Consider the following 16,724-nt stretch of genomic DNA (forward strand, 5'->3'; position numbering starts at 1 on the left):
TTTAGTTTTAGTTATCTCTTAGGAAGCTGGTAGGAGGTTTTCCATGTATGTGAATTGTATTTTTAATGCAGTAGGATGTAGGTTCCTGGTTTCTATGCCGATGTCTGAATTTCCTGAAGGGATAGTGCCCACCATGAAGGGATGTTAAGCATTTGCTCATTGAGCTACTGGCACTATGCACACTTAAAGAAACCAATGCAGAATGATCTGTGAGCAATCTGTGATTCAGAGTTGGGGATTACACAAGTGTCCCTTTTAGTCCCTTCATTTAAACAGGACGTTCTAATTTTGAAAATGTAGTAGTTAAATTCCTAAGTTCATGAAAGCCTAAGCCTAAATTCTGGTAAGCCCATCCTGGTTCTCTTGGGCCCATATGTACTCTATGCCTTTATTTTCAGAATAACTGATCTCACTCTTGGAGGTGGCATGGCTATATATGATTTAGAATAGTTTTCAGTATGGGAGTTGTCTCTTCTCTCCCATTATTTATTTACTCAAATATTTATATCAGTATGAACCTCTGGATGTTTATTTTGTATTTTGGGTTATAACACAACACTGCTTTATTTCTCTGGTTCAGAATTTCCCAGCTTGGACATTGGGGGTTCTTTTAGTTGATTCTTGTGTCCCTTTGATATACCCCTATCAAGGTGGATTTAAAAATTTTTTTGAGCATTTTATTACTTTCTGGTACTCCAGGATACTCTGGGCTCATCTAGTATATTTTCTGTCCCAATGCTAGAAGCTAGAATTAGCCATTTCTCCATGGAGCTCTGATTTCGTTTCTTTTCTTTCTTTCTCTTTCTTTCTTTCTTTCTTTTCTTTTCTTTTCTTTCTTTCTTTCTTTCTTTCTTTCTTTCTTTCTTTCTTTCTTTCTTTCTTTCTTTCCTTTCTTCTTTCTTTCTTTCTTTCTTTCTTTCTTTCTTTCTTCTTTCTTTCTTTCTTTCTTTTCTTTCTTTCTTTCTTTTCTTTTCTTTTCTTTTCTTTTCTTTTCTTTTCTTTCTTTTCTTTTCTTTCTTTTCCCTCTCTCTCTTTCACACAGAGAGAGAGAGAGAGAAAGAGAGAGAGAGAGAGCGTGTACAAGCTGGGGGAAAGGCAGAGGGAGAAGCAGGCTCCCCACTGAGCAGGAAGCCCAATGTGGAGCTTGATCCCAGGACCCTGAGATCCTGACCTGAACCGAAGGCAGATACTTAACCCACTGAGCTGCCCAGGTGCAAAAAGCTCTGGCTTCTTTTATTGAAGAATGGTGTCAGGAACCAAGATCTGGGTGGTAGCTATGCTCATTCCTACCAGGGTGTCATTTCTATAGACACTTTTATTTGACAGAGCAAAAAATACGGTGTTTATGCTAAGCCCTGCATGTACTCATACCTGTACGTATTTCTGCACATAACCATTCTGCATCTGTACTAAGCTAAGCGTGAGTTCATACTGAGGTCTCCTCTTCTGATCCATCACCACATAGATAACCGATCCATGGTAGGAAGGTAAACCTACCTTCCTCTGTAATCAGTACCTCCCACCACTGCTGTCGGAAAGCTGGTTCCCACCATCCACCATCTGTTTCCATACACATTCCATTCAAGTATACATACATGTACGGCGACTTCAGAGTTGCTGACCTGTAATGCCGTGGGAAAGACCTTTATCCACTACAGAATGGTGCTCATGGCTGGTTCATTTTGCCTTTAGTCTTACAGACCCTGTTCACTTCCAAAGTTACTCAAGACTATGTTTTCCCCCACTCCTTCGTGAAGTTGATTCATACATTTGTAAAACAGATTACTTTGTCATATTTTTCATTCCATCTGGGGACACCTCTTAAAAGATTTTTAAAAATCTGTGTACATTAATTCACTGTTTTGATGACTGCCTATTAAACATACTTTTATGGCAACATTCAGAGCAGTTTCACTCTGTCAACAGCCTCCTGTGTCTCGCTTTTTCACCCCCTCTCTGAGCCCCTGACAGTCACTGATGGACATTGTCAGTGTCTTTGTCTTTTTCAAAATGTTGTATAAACAGAGTCTTATATGATGAAGCCTTTTCAGACTGGCTTTTCTTGCTGAGCAATATACATTTAAGAATCATCCATGTGTCTTCCTAGCTTACTAGCTCCCTTGCTAGCTTCCTTCTTTTTGTCAGTGAGTAATATTCCATAGTGCAGAGGTGTCAATGTTTATCAATTCGTGTATCAAAGGGCTTCTTGGTTGCTTCCACTTCAGTAATTATGTATAAACATTTACTATAAACATCATGTGCAGGTTTTTGTATGGACATAAGTTTTCAAGTCAGCTGGGTAAATGCCTTGGAGCCGCTGCTGAATCATATGGCAGGACTATATTTAGCTTCATTTGAGGCTGCCAAATGGTCTTCCAAGGTGGCTGTACAGCTTGGTATTCTTAGCAGCAACTGAGAAGCTACTGTTGCTCATATCCACACTGGCTTTTTATTTCCATTATTTTCCTTATTGCTTTCCTATCTTAAGTTGCGTTGATTTTTGCTTCTGTAGTTGTGATATACTTTTTTGTTTGCTTTGGGTTTATTTTACTCTTCTTTTTCCAGTCTTTTGAAGTAGGAGGTTATATTATTGATTTGTGACTTTGTTTACCTCTTTTCTGATGTAGCTAGTCGTGCCATGAGTGTCCTCTTCAGTGCTCCTTTGGCTGTGTCCCACAAATTTTGATTTGTTCCATTTTCATTAAAGAATTTCCTTGAGACTTCCTTTTTACCTGTGGATTATTTACAAGTGTGTTTTTTAGTTTCCAAGTATTTGGAGATTTTCTTTTTATCTGTTATTTTTGTTTGATTTCATTGTGGTTAAGAATACACTCTATTATTTCACTTCTTTTAATTTTGTTGAGGTTTGTTTTATGCCTCAGGCTAAGGTCTATAGTGGCTTATGTTTCTCGTGGACACTTGAAAGGAATGTGTATTTTGCTGTTATTGGATGGAATGTTGATTAGGTCTTGATTGATGGTGTTACTGGGTTCTAAGTCCTTTAGGCTCCATCTAGTTATGCCATTTGTTGAAAGATGGATGTTGAGTCTCCTGCTGCCATTATGAATTTGTCTGTTTCTCCTTTTAAGTTCTATCAGTTTTTGCTTCACATATTTTCAGCTGTTGTTTGTTGCATACATATGTGGAATTGCTATGTCTTCTTGATGGAGTGAGCCTTTTATCGTTGCATAATGTCTTTCTATGTCTCTATTAATTCTATTTTCTCTAAAGTCCACTAATGTCTGATATTAATATAGCCACTCACTATTTTCCTTTTTTTTATTTTAAAATATGTTTATTATGTACTTTACATTGAGCACTTCAGAAAAGAAAATAATTACAATGATTTTAGAATGCAATTCCTGGATTCAATAAATGTCCTCTATAATTATATCCAATCAATATCTAGAGTTGTATGTAGACCCTACGTTAGCTAACAAATAAGTAAAATAACTATGTTAATCTCAGGGATGAGAGACACACATGATCACTTAAGTCACTCTGCCACCATGTTTTTTTTAAAAACATGATTCACTTTTGTTTCAAGTACATATACAGCCATTGCAAGAGTTACATTAGACCACTGATGTTAACACCTTAAAACTATGTATGATCTTTGCTGCCTTAAAAGAAAATTTAGTTATTGCAAAGAAATTCAACAAAGTTTCAGGACCTTTGATCACAACCTTCGGTGCTTGTTGTACTACTCTGGTGAACATAAAGGTTCAAGTAAGGCCAACAAAGAAGAATATTTCCTCTTTTCAGTGAAGACATAATGCAAGGACTAGGTGAACTAGCATCCTACAAACTAGCCATCAAGAGGTTACCAATTAAAGGATGTGAGTACATTTAAAAGCCTTGGCCAGTGTTACAAAAACAAAACATTTAGATTATTTACGAATATAAGCATAATTGGTGCTTTATCTTCTATAAATAATCATTTTTGAAATGCTAAAGGTGAGTTCCAACTGCGCTCTTTCCTCATGTGAGAAGAGGTGGGGACACACGGGATGACCTACTGATTTACCTTCTCAAAGTATTCTTTGGAAGCAGTTGTATGTGGCTTGATTGTAGGAGAATCCGGGGTCCAGTTTGCTGGGCAGACTTCTCCATGGGTTTCCACAAACTGGAATGCCTTCACCAAGCAGAGGGTCTCTTCCACACTTCGGCCCACAGGGAGATCATTGACACTCAAATGCTTGATGACTCCATTGGGGTCAATGATGAAGAGACCTCTTAGAGCAATACCGGGGCCTTCTAACAGCATGCCATAGTCTCGAGGAATCTGTTTAGTCAGATCTGACAGGAGTGCAATGTTCATGTGGCCCAAACTGCCATTCTTCTGCGGTGTGTTGATCCAGGCGAGATGGGTGAAGTGGGAATCCACTGACACTGCAACAACATCACAGTTCACGTCGTGAAATTCTTTGGCTTTGTCACTGAAAGCAACAATTTCTGTAGGACACACAAAGGTGAAGTCCAATGGATAGAAGAAAAGCACCAAATATCTCCCCTTAAAGTCATCGAGGGTTAGGTCTTTAAACTCTCCGTTGACAATGGCAGTGCCCTTAAAGTAGGGCGCGTGCTGGGTGACGGCAGGAGCGTGGTAGGAGGAACTGGTGCTAAAAGCAAATTTTGCTTGACTAGAACCAGACCACAATACATTTGTCAGGCATGTTCTTCTGGAAGCAGCAGGTCTAAGGGCTGCAGAGGCAGAGATGCCCCATGGAATAGCACTCACATGTCGGGCAATCGAAGCCCAGAGTAACCTTCCCACCGCGGCTGTCATCTTCAGTGCGTGTGGGATTCGCGGGACTGGCCCTATTTTCCTTTTTTTTTTTTTTTTTAAAAAGGTTTATTTATTTGGGGGGCAGCAAGGGGGTACAGAATGGGGAGAGAAAGAATCTCAAGCAGACTCTGTGCTGACTGTGGAGCCCAACACAGAGCTCCCTAGGACCCTGAGATCATGACCTGAGCCAAAATCCAGAGTTGGACGCTTAATGGACTAAGCCACCCAGGAGCCCTGCCACTTTTGATTTCTTCTGATTAATGCTTGCATAGTATTTCTTTTCCCATCTTTTACTTTCAGTTTGTCTATATATTGATATTTGAAGTGAGATTTTTGCAGGCAGCATAAGGTTGGATCATGTTTTCTTTTCTTTTCTTTTCTTTTCTTTTTTTTTTTTTGAGGGGGTCATGTTTTCTTAGTCCCCTCTGCCAAGTACCTTTTCCCCCTGCTTCTTTAAAAAATAATTAATTTTTCTATATTTGTATATGGTGTGAAATGATCACCACAGTAAATCTAGTTAACATCTGTCATCATACAGTCACAAAATTTGTTTTCCTGTGATGAGGACTTTTAAGATCTACTTTCTTAGCAGTTTTCAAATATTCAATACGTTATTATTAAATACAGTTACTATGTTGTGTATCATATTCCCAGATCTTCATTATTTTCTAATTGGAAGTTTATGCCTTTTGACCTCTTTGCACATTTGAAATGGCTGTTGCCTTCTGTTTTAAAAATAGGAAAACTGAAGTTCAGATATTAAACAATTTGGCTTAATAATCAAAAGGGACCTTATCCCAGGATCTTTGATCCAAATTTCATATGTATACAATGTATAATATAATGTACTTTTATTATATTTACTAAGTGCTATGTATCTTAAAGGGAGGGAAAAACACTATATGCTGAAATAAATAAAGACCAAATTTATAGAAGTTATTTATAGGATATATTGGATTAGGTTTCCAAAGATTAGAGTCTACTTGATGGGATGGGGGAGAGTACTCCAGGTGTTTCTAGGAAACAGAGTAAGAGAAATGAAGTGTATTGACTGATGGGAATAGTACATCACCAGGGAATGAAGCTAGGGAGAAGAGTGGAGCTAAAATTCTTATTTGGAAGTAAAAAAATAATTCCATCTAGAGCTTTACAGTCCTAACAAGTAGATCTTGTTTTTTTTTTTTTTTTTAAGGTTTTATTTATTTATTCATGAGAGACACACACAGAGAGAAGCAGAGACACAGGGAGAGAGAGAGGCAGGCTCCATGCAAGGAGCCCAATGTGGGACTCGATCTTGGGACTCCTCAAGATCACGCTCTGGGCCAAAGGCAAGCGCTCAACCACTGAGCCAGCCAGGCATCCCTAGATCTTGGTTTCATATGAGTGATCAGGTTGTTAATTTTTCTTGGTCCCACAACCGTGGTGTTTAATATTTATTATCTTGCCCTTTCTGAGTGACTTGTTTCCTGCCCACATGCTGTGAGGTCCTGGGAAGTGGAGACCAAGACTCGTTCACAATGTTCTATGTTATGGCACCACAAATGGCACCTTTAGGAGGGAGCACAGGTGTGGAAGGGTGGGTGCCTGCAGGTTACCCAGGGTGGCGAGTCCTTGTGTCTGCTGAAGGTTTGTGCATCAATAGCTGGAAGCAGGTCAGAATTAGCTACCATTCACATGTCAAATGAAATTATGAGTTAAAGAAGGATAATGTCAATCAAGAGAAACTTGAAGCACCACAACATTGCAGAGATTAATGACTCAGGGTAATGGTGCCAAGAGTCTCCCAGAGGTACATCTTTAGTAAAACCACTCAGATAAGTTTGAATAGTCCCAGCCAGGACAACACCCCATCCTATGGTCAAAGCAATGGGAGTTCAAGGGGGAATTAATGTCCTCATCTATAATCTGATGCGAGAAAGGTCTCTGAGTCCAGAGAAGAGCTGCTGCTTGCTTGAAGCTGTTCAATGATGTCGCTTTGCTGAACTTCTCCTGGCTCTTAACTTAGAGATGAGGGTGGTCTGTGGGATGTGGTGGGGAGGTCATGAGTCAGCTTCTCTGAGGGGAAAACCATGTGTCCCCAAATACTTAATTCCTTTGTCAGCTTAAAGAGTCACTTTTTTTTTTTTTGCTTTGTTTTGTTTTGTTTTTTTGTCTCAGACCACAAAATGTTGTGGATATTATGCTTCCTGAGTGTAGCTATGCAGTAAACATAGAAATAGAATTTAAATAAAACCATGGATTCATAACAGACCATTAGGACTGTAACATGAGAAGTAGGCCACCTCTGGAGATGTATACTGAAGAGTATCTTCCATTCTTAGAAGCTTTCTGAGGCACCCCTGAAAGATGGCAATTTAGTCTCAACCTGAATCTTCTGTTCCAGGGAGTTCCACCCTTGCTGGCTATCTCAGAAACTATGGCTGAAGTTGCCACAAGTTCACAGGGATCAAGTTTACCTCAATAGAGGAAAGGACTTGCTAACTTTCCTTAAGGGAAACTGAGAATGGCTGAGGCTAAGGAATGATGTTGATATCATGGAATATTATGGAATTAAAAGATGTCTCGTACAAGTGGTCTCTCATAGCCATGTTCAAGCATGGCATGGGGGAGGCAGCCATGGGCTCATGACCAAAGCAATAAGGAATAACACTGAACTTGGAAAATAAAGGTGAAAGTAAGAATGGTGGGCAGATAAGAAAAGATAAGAAGACAATTGTAAAAATCAGAGTGTGGGCAAAGCAGAGCACCCAAGCCAGCTGGCATTTGGGAGACAGGGGATGTGCTAATACTGCCTCACCTCCCACTCTGCGGTGCCTCTGATCCACTGGGACGTTTCTCCTGGCCTAATTATGCTGCTGTGTCACCAGGAGCTTAAGGTAAGAAAGAAAACTTACCCTTTTAGGCAAGCATCTGGCAGATGGAAAAGAGATTCATTACTCCCAGAAATACCTGATCTTACTTCTGTCGACCTAATGAAAGTGAATTGTTTTCTCCTGGAAATGTAATCATGGTGGCTATTCCATCACACTTTTATACTTCCACTTTCTCCCTAAAGGATTTTTTTTTTCTCTTACTCGGAGATGTTGCAGGATCCATTAATTTGATATGATGCAGGTTGTTATAAATAATATTTCTTTCTGCAAATAAGTAGGTAGAAAATGTTAAATTTGATATATTGGGTTTAGAAAAACCATTTTCTGCCTTCTCTAGCTAATTGGACATTATAACATGTTAATTACAAGTGTACCTATAATGCCAAGGGATTAAAAAAAATGCAATGACTTTAGAAAGAAAATTCAGAATCTGTTTGGGCTTGTTTTCTCCTCCCTGTGGAATTTCTGTGATATCTCCTTTCCAAGGTGATTAAGAACTCCTCCGAGGTGTCCATTTAGGTACATAATGGAGCTACAGATAAGGAACATAAGGGATTAGGGTTTTAGCCTTATTTTCATCTCTTTGACACATAACCAGCTGGAGGAAATAGGATTATCTGTGTTCTTATTTTTTCCCTATATACTCTATATACGTTCTCATTATGTTTACACATCATCAGGGAATGGTAAATTCCTTAAGCAGTTGTCCAGCACAGGGTTTGCATGGTGCTGCCGGAACAGCAGCACCCTAACATCCTCATTTCTAAGATCGCGAAGCTTCAGTTCTCCTCTCAAAGTGAGCACAGAAAGGCTCAGAGCTAGAGAAGCAGCGAGGGTGGGAGGGGAGGAGGCAGTATTTATGGGCTGGCATGGCCATAAATGAGGCCATGAGGAGGCAATGAGGAGGCTCGGTGTGACCTCACTGTAGTCCTCCACCCTTACTTAGTGGCCGCTGTGCCGCCAAACAGGAGACAGAGCACAGACACATCTTACTTTTCTTAGGTCAGTGAGCAAAGGTTTACCCAGCTCCTGCCAGGCAGGGCACGGTGCTCGATCTGGTGCAGAACCAGAAACACACCAACAGAACCCTCACTGATGTGCGCAGGAGCAACAGTAGGTCGTGAATAGGCCTCAGGCAGGATAAGGGAGCCCGCACCCAGGGCATCCCCAACATGGGAGGCAGGCACCCTGCTTGAGCAGATAGGACACAGGTCTGAGAACCAGGGCTTCTCCTGCTGCTGCCCTGGGAGTGGTTTTCTCCATTGATGGTCATGACGAACCATTGGGCAACTTTGCCTACGGTCAGCTCTCCTTGTAAGCTGCCATTCTCCCTTTCCAGTGTTTCCTCCTTTTCCTAAGAAAGGAAGGAAGGAAGACACCTACAGAGGGAGATGACAGGTGTCGGTCAGCAGTTCTCTGTAAATCACGATTGTGAAAGCCCAGCCTTTTCACGACCTGGTTAATGAACTCCAGTGGGCTCACGTTCAGTCCTGGAGTTCCTTCCCATTTCTTTCATTTCAAAAAGAGAGAGGTTAATTTCTCGCTTTTTAAAAATTAATAGCAGTTAATTGGATCTATGATAAAGGCAAAACAGAGTTATGATGAATTTTTTTAAAAGATTTGTTTGTTTATTTATTTATTTATGATAGAGAGAGAGAGAGAGAGAGGCAGAGACACAGGCAGAGGGAGAAGCAGGCTCCATGCCAGGACCCTGATGGGAGACTTGATGCCGGGACTCCAGGATCACACTCTGGGCCAAAGGCAAGCGCCAAACCGCTGAGCCACCCAGGGATCCCTGTTATGATGAATTGTTGACATGGATCTCTTTTGGGGAAAATGTACAGAAGAACTAAGGCAATGATGTGTGGTTTTTTTTTAATCCTACTTTTTATAATGGGCTCTCATTTCACAAAATTTACATATGACCAGCAAACTGTGACCAGAGAATGTATTGCCAAAACAACCAAGAGGCTTAATATAGAATCCAGTTAATTTAGTGGTAAACATCGGGGGAGTCAGGCATGATACTTTCTGATGGCAGTCGAGGCTGTGGTGGAAATAATGTTGGATTAAGTGTTAAGAGATCTGGCCTCTAATCTGGCATCTGATAAAACTGTGTGTCCCTGGTGGAGGCATTCTTTTTCTCTGGAATATCTGTGGAAAGAGTGTAATGCCCATCATTCTAGTTATCCATCACTGCTTAAAATATCACCTCCCAGCTTCCATGGCATCCTTTGGCTATAAGTGAGTCTACTGGTTTCAGCTGAGTCACAAACCTGCTCCGGTTCACATGGAGAAGTGGCTCCAGCTCTACCTGTAGGAGCAGCCAGGTCCTCCAAGAGCATTTAGAACAGGAGACACCCTTTCAGTCATTCAGAGAAAACACATGCTTTCCACCTAAGCTACCATTTTTAATGCTTAATCATTGCCTCAGAATATGAAATAAACATCCTTTTTGTAGGATGGATAAACATCCTTTTTGTAATTTTTCATAACTTGCACCTGTCAAACATCTTTTTGGGTATAACTTCTTGCAGACTTCTCTCTCTCTCTCTCTCTCTCTCTCTCTATATATATATATATATATATATATAATTAATATATGCATTTATATTTATTTTTATTGTACTTATATATTTAATTCATTTTAAAAATTTTATTTATTTTCCCCAGCTTTATTAAAATATAATTGGCTCATAACATCGTGTGAGGTCACGGTATACAATGTGTTGATGTGATACATTTATGATTGCAAAATGATTATCACCATAGTATGTAGCTAATTCCTTCATCATGTCACATAATTACCATTTCTTTTTTGTGCTGAGAACATTTAAAATCTACTCTCTTGGCAACTTAAGATTGTCTGATACAGTGTTATCAGCTAGCATCACTATGCTGGCCATTAGACTTCCCGAATTTATTAATCTTGGAAGTGGAAGTTTATATATATTTTTGATGTTTGTTTAAAATCCAGCCAAGACCATATTATTAAGGATAAAGCTTTTATAATCTTAAAAACTAGGTTTGATAGGTAAGTTATCAGATATATGAGATATCTATGCTTTCAGCTGGCCTGCACAGTTGCCTAAGGACCGTTGTGATTGAATTAAATCCTAGGTAGTGTCTACCGGCTTCCAAACCCATGAGGGCTTCTCTCCTGGGAAATCATTGTGATTTGCCTACTAAGTGAGAAACAGAATTATTTAAGAATCCCTTTGGCCTTACAGTGGAGATATCGCAATGGCAGATGAAGACACCTGGGTGCTTGGGTTCGCTGTGGGCTCTCACTGGCATCCTGGGAAGCTCTTGGCAGCTGTTCTAGTCAACAGAATTTCCATCCTCAGCTGTACCTCCTTCAAGGGAGGCTCCATCATGTAGTGGTTGAGAGAGAGTTCAGCCTTTGGTATCAGACAGCCCAGATTCTAAATCTTATCCCGACCCCCCATGTGTCCTTACATTTCCTTATCTGTATTATCTGTAGAGGGTCACAGTGACAGAAGCCAGTTATAGATTCACATGAGGGTAAGTGGTAGTGTGAAGCACTTAGCTCCATGCCAGGCATGAAGAACTATTTGGTGGCTGCTAATGTTATTAGTTTTATTTCATTATCACTGTTATCCTTATGTACATCGGCATTTGATATTATTTCAGTAGGTTTTCCCTGCTCTCAGAATTCCTGATAGCTGGGTGAGCCAGTGTTTCTCTTGGATATCATCTGTAAGGAATAGCTCGTAACAGAGGCGTTGAGAAGATTCCCACTGCTGCTATCTGTAAACTCAGAAGCTTCCTCATGGAGCTGCTCTGTTGCTGTGCATGTCTGTGTCTTAAAAGGATTGTGGTAGAATGGAAAGTGCTGGCCACCACATCACTGCTCAGACTAGAGTGGAGGCACTGCCCGAGGCTCTCCGATCATCCCCAAGTTCCTTTCCCTGAGAATTTCCATCTGTTGGTAACATACTTTTGAGATGTAGCACTGGGGAAGCACATTTCTCATATTTTATTCTGAAATAAGATTACAGGGCATATGATGAAGCAGAAGACTCGTATGTAACCTTTGGGTATGTGTGCCAACACCGGTTTAGAGCAGTTCAAGGAAGTACAATATACACAGCTGCCCTGTCTGGATTTGAAGCCAACAACACACTTTCCAATCACCTTCACTTCCTGAGTTCAAAACAGAGCCAATTTCATCTGCCTTTTCCCCAGTGGCATGATTTCCAGAATTCTCCTCACTCTGGTTTTCTAATTAGTCTTTACTGCAGAATGGGTCTGAGCAAAATAGAGTACATGACCTTTTCTCAATATCTGGGAATGATGTATCAATGACTGCATGCTAAGGTAGCATCAACTGGTGAGTAACGTTACCACATTCTGAACTTACTGCAAAAATGTGGAGGTCTTAGTTGATGGTAACTGTTGTCAAGCTACGTATCCTCTGTTGTGTCTTGCAATTGAGTTTTTGAACTTAATGCAAGCCTTTCTACTAATGAGTACGGTGCTATTTTTTTTTTTTTTTTTTTTGGCATATGACTTTTAACTGGTCCTCATTCCATAAACAACAACATCGCCCTTCTGGCCATGCACACCACTTTGTGCTGAACTTCTACTGAATCTACAAAGCTAAATAACCCCTCAGAGTAATTCCAGTGCTTGGAATATTCCAGGACAACGCTTTACACACACACAAAATAAGTAAAAGTGTACTTCCAGATAGCCTCCATATGAACCCTTGTGCAAAAAGTAAGGCATTATTCATGTAAAAGAATTCACTTTAGGAAAAAAAAAAACCCTTCATCTTGACCTTTTGTCAGATAGCAAATTGGTGAATGAGTATGTTTGGACGGATTTAAGAACGTTACATTAGCGACATGACTTTCATGGTTATTTCCCTCTAATTCACTGAGAGCCTTTCTCTCATTTACACTCTCATGAGTCACCACCTTACAGCCAGCAAACTGCCAGGCCCTGAGCAGGGCAAACCCCACCTCTCCGGCATCTGCCTCATTGTTTCCTTAGCTTGACAGTGGCCACAGTGTTTCTTCCTATTTCTTAAACACAGCACTGGTGTCCTCCCGCCCTTGCACTTGGGATGCCCCTGTCAGTGGTGTTAATCCTCCCCGGGCTTTGTCGGGACTTGTTCTCAGAATTCTGATCCAGCATCAAGTACCAGCCCTTGCTCGGGGCTTCCCCTCAGCTCCTGCCTTACCTCCCCGCCCATTTAGACCATGTCCCATTTATTCACAATTCCAAGCCAGAACCCCGACTCGCTTTCTTTGTAGAACTTTTCACTGAGATGCCCATAAGGTCTTGTTTATTAACCCAGGCCATGCCTGTTGGTGCCTGCTTTCCTGGTGTAATTATTAATTACTCTCAAAAACGTTCTGGTCTAGATATTACATTAGGTACAGGTCATGTTTATCACTTCTAGAAGTGATACTTCCTTATTTTTCCATATTATTCTTAGGTGTCTCTTCACTGGACTATACAAACAGGGGACTCTGTACTAGGCAGTTATCTAGGCATTGGGGAGACAAAAGTCAATAAAAAAGTCATAAGAACTCCATAAATATTTCTTGTTAGGACCAATTAAATGAATTTTAGACTTTTATATGATCTGTGCACAGACACATAAATGGACTTAAGTGAAAATTTTGGTTCAGGTTTCATATCATAGTTATTCGGACTTATAGTCCAAATAATATATAAATAGGGATAAACTCCCCTTCATTTAAAGGAATGGGATTGCAAAGTAATTGTCAGAAAGTTTATTGAAAAAGAACTTTATTTGGAAAGGTATCTCCTACTCCACTGCATGAAGCTCCCTGGAGAGGTGGTGGCCTATCTATTAGCAGCTGGAGTCCTCTCTGTACCTTTGTTAATTGTTTCTTTTCAATATCTGGCCTTGGTATATGACAACTTATTCTAGACAACCCGGGCAACATTCTAGCAAATAGCAATAATACCCACTTTGTGTCCTTTTATCAAATAAAGTATATGAGCTACATCACAATCAAGAAAACCTGTCTCAATGAAAAGATAAACATCAACATTGAATAAAAATGTCTCCAGTTTTTTTTTCAAAAATTATGCCAGGATCCTTCAGGCATTTCCCACTTTGTTTTTGATCTGGGGGGACCTTCAGTCACTTGAGAATAGAAGTCTACGTTGGGGGCAGCCCCGGTGGTGCATCGGTTTAGTGCCGCCTGCAGCCTGGGGTGTGATCCTGGAGACCCGGGATCGAGTCCCACATCGGGCTTCCTGCATGGGGTCTGCTTCTCCCTCTGCCTGTGTCTCTGCCTCTCTCTCGCTCTCTCTGAATGAATAAATAAAAAAATCTTAAAAAAAAAAAAAAAAGAAGTCTACATTGGCTCACGATCTGGCATGATAAAGGTGGAGGACACTGTTGTTAATATGTGCACTGCAATTTATATTCTTTATATTAATAAACAGAGCAGGCAAGAGAAGGGTGGCACATGTTTATTATTTAGAGATGGGAGTTTGTTCAGCCACAGAGGATAGTAAATACGGGTGCCAGGCTAGCCTTCGTAAGTGGAACCTTTGTGTGAATTAAGAACAGATTCTCCTCTGAGAGGGTAAACTGGAAAAAAAGCTAAAGCTGTTTCAACCCCCATTTGTCCCATTTGCTTGGAAACTTTGGGCAGCACACCATCTCCATTTTTTCATGTGGAAGCCCTTAGAAACGGACTCGTGTTTAGGTAGCAAAGAATTTTATTTATGGTGGTGCGTAAAACTGATTGAAATTCAGATTTACCCTGGTGACAATTTAAATCTGCATCTAGTCCTTTGTCACCACAGGGATGATTTATTCACATCCATGTCCGAGACACTGAGCCAAACATCATCAGTTGGGATGTAGGAGGCTGCAGGAGACCACTGCTTCCACCCTTAGAGTGAGAACAGTTAGGTAAGTTACAAATCATAGGGTTTGATTTTTGTGGGTTTTTTCTATAATCAGATATTTTTAAAAGCAATGTAGGCCTGAAAACAGAGAAAACCTAAGTGAACTGGATCCCAGTAAGAACGGAACTCAATTCCAGTAAAAGACAAGCCCTTACTGGAAAAAAAGAAGCTGTGGCTACTTTTATCCTTTACACATTTCTCTTTACCTAAGAAATGGTAGGATGTTGTACCCAAACGTCCTTTTTTTGAAAAAAAGTTTGTTTTTATTTGAGAGAGAGAGCACGACTAGGGGGAGGGGCAGCGGGAGAGGGAGAATCAGGCTCCCTGTTCAGCAGGGAACAGGGAGCCTGCTGAACAGGGAGCCTGACATGGGGCTGGATCCCAGGACCCTGAGATCACGACCAAGCCTAACGCAGACGCTTAACCGACTGAGCCACCCAGGTGCCCCCTAAATGTCTTTTAAACTTTTAGCTGCTATGTGGGGCTGACATGATGGTTCTGAGGAATCCTGAGGATTCCTGGTTGCAGAGTGAATCCATACTCACCCCCATCTCATGAGCCCTTCACTGAGAGCATAGAAGCAGCCCCAAGGACTGAGGAGTGTAGAATAAGTCCCCCAGGGTCCACAGAACCTTTCCCGAGTACATGGCAGGACTCTACTGAAGGCTTTGGGGAGAACAGGACTAAGAGAGATTCCCCCAAGGCAGCACAGGCCTCTGCCAAATGCAAGGCAGCAACAAGTCAAAGCCTGTCCTATTGTAGAAGCAGGGAGCAAAGTCTCCTGAGGCTCAGGAAGCCAGCTGCTGGCTTGTAAATCCTAGAGAGATGCTCTGAATCTTACTGACTTTTCAGATCCTAAGCCTTGCTGAAGGGAAATTCTTGGTCCTGCCCTCAAAGTATTTGAAGTCAGTGGTGAACTAAAACCAATTAAAGCTGCAACAAAGCCCAGACAGCCTGATTATAGATAAGTTTGATCCAGCTTCTAACTCTTTCCAAAGAGCAAATATTATCTATTTACTTCTCAATTATTCTTTTGCGCGACATGTATAGAATGAAATTTTAAGAACTAAAGAGAGAAACAAAGAGGTAAGAAAATATGATCCATTATCAGGAGAAAAAAAATTGTCATACAATCAGACCCAAAAACATAGATTATAAAATTAGCAGGCATGTACTGTAAAATAATCCCAGTAAACGTGTTAGAGGATTTAAAAGGAAAGACGAACAACATGGAGAAACAGACGGAGAATCTCAGCAGAGAAGTGAAAGCCATCCAAAGAAATGATGGAAATTCTAACCGTGAAATACAAGCAGTTTTCATTTGTATATTAGTAACAGAGCTCTAAAGTATATGAAACAAACACTGGCAGAAGTCTGTCTTTGTCGGAGAACAGAGAAATATATAAATCCATAATCAGAGCAAGAGATTTTCAACATCCCTCTCCATAATTGAAAAAACAACTAGGCAAAGTCATAAAGATCCAGGAGACTTGGACATAACTGTCAACCACCTAACCTTCACGAACACCAACACTGTACAAAAAATACAAACATCTTCATAAACATTTACCAACACCAGCTGCGTGTGGAGCCATCAGATAAGTCCCAGTTAGTTTTAAAAGAGTGATGTCATAGGAAGTGTATTCTATTCAGACTGTTAGAGGCCAGGAGAATGAGCCCCCAAACACTGTACATGTGGGGTGATTCCCATTGGCTGTTCTTGCTAAACTGCTTCTCTCACAGAGCTAAACCAGGATGTGGCCAAGATGCGACTAGTATACAAGCCCGACATAAAACACGAACTCAGCTCCAAAAAAGCACCAGTAAGCTGCCTGGGTTGCCTGCTAATATCAACCAATCAGAATGAGGCCCTTCCAACCAATCAGGATGAGACCTTTGCATCAGGGAAATACAGATCAAAACCACAATGAGGCACCATCTCACACCAGTAAGAATGGCTAAATTAACAAGTCAGGAAATGACAGATGTTGATGAGGATGCAGAGTAAGGGGAACCCTCATACACTGTTGGTGGGAATGCAAACTGCTCCCCAATATTTGTAGCAGCAATGTCCACAATAGGCAAACTATGGAAAGAGCCCAGGTGTCCACCAACAGATGAATGGATAAGGAAGATGT

The 16,724-nt window shown here is 40.8% G+C and overlaps 1 long non-coding RNA gene and 1 pseudogene across 1 annotated transcript; both read right to left on the reverse strand.

Annotated features, from left to right (window-relative positions):
- Positions 1-3,919: 3,919 nt before the first annotated feature.
- Positions 3,920-4,789, reverse strand: LOC611135 (annotated as a pseudogene).
- Positions 4,790-14,376: 9,587 nt separating this feature from the next.
- Positions 14,377-16,215, reverse strand: LOC111090259. The gene is made up of 2 exons (XR_005371355.1): positions 16,157-16,215; positions 14,377-14,570 (listed from the first exon to the last, which is right to left on the reverse strand). It is a non-coding gene; the product is annotated as an uncharacterized LOC111090259 (long non-coding RNA).
- Between the last annotated feature and the right edge of the window lie 509 nt (positions 16,216-16,724).

This window comes from Canis lupus, chromosome 16, assembly GCF_011100685.1.
Source record: "Canis lupus familiaris isolate Mischka breed German Shepherd chromosome 16, alternate assembly UU_Cfam_GSD_1.0, whole genome shotgun sequence".
In the NCBI taxonomy this organism is placed as follows: Eukaryota; Metazoa; Chordata; class Mammalia; order Carnivora; family Canidae; genus Canis; species Canis lupus.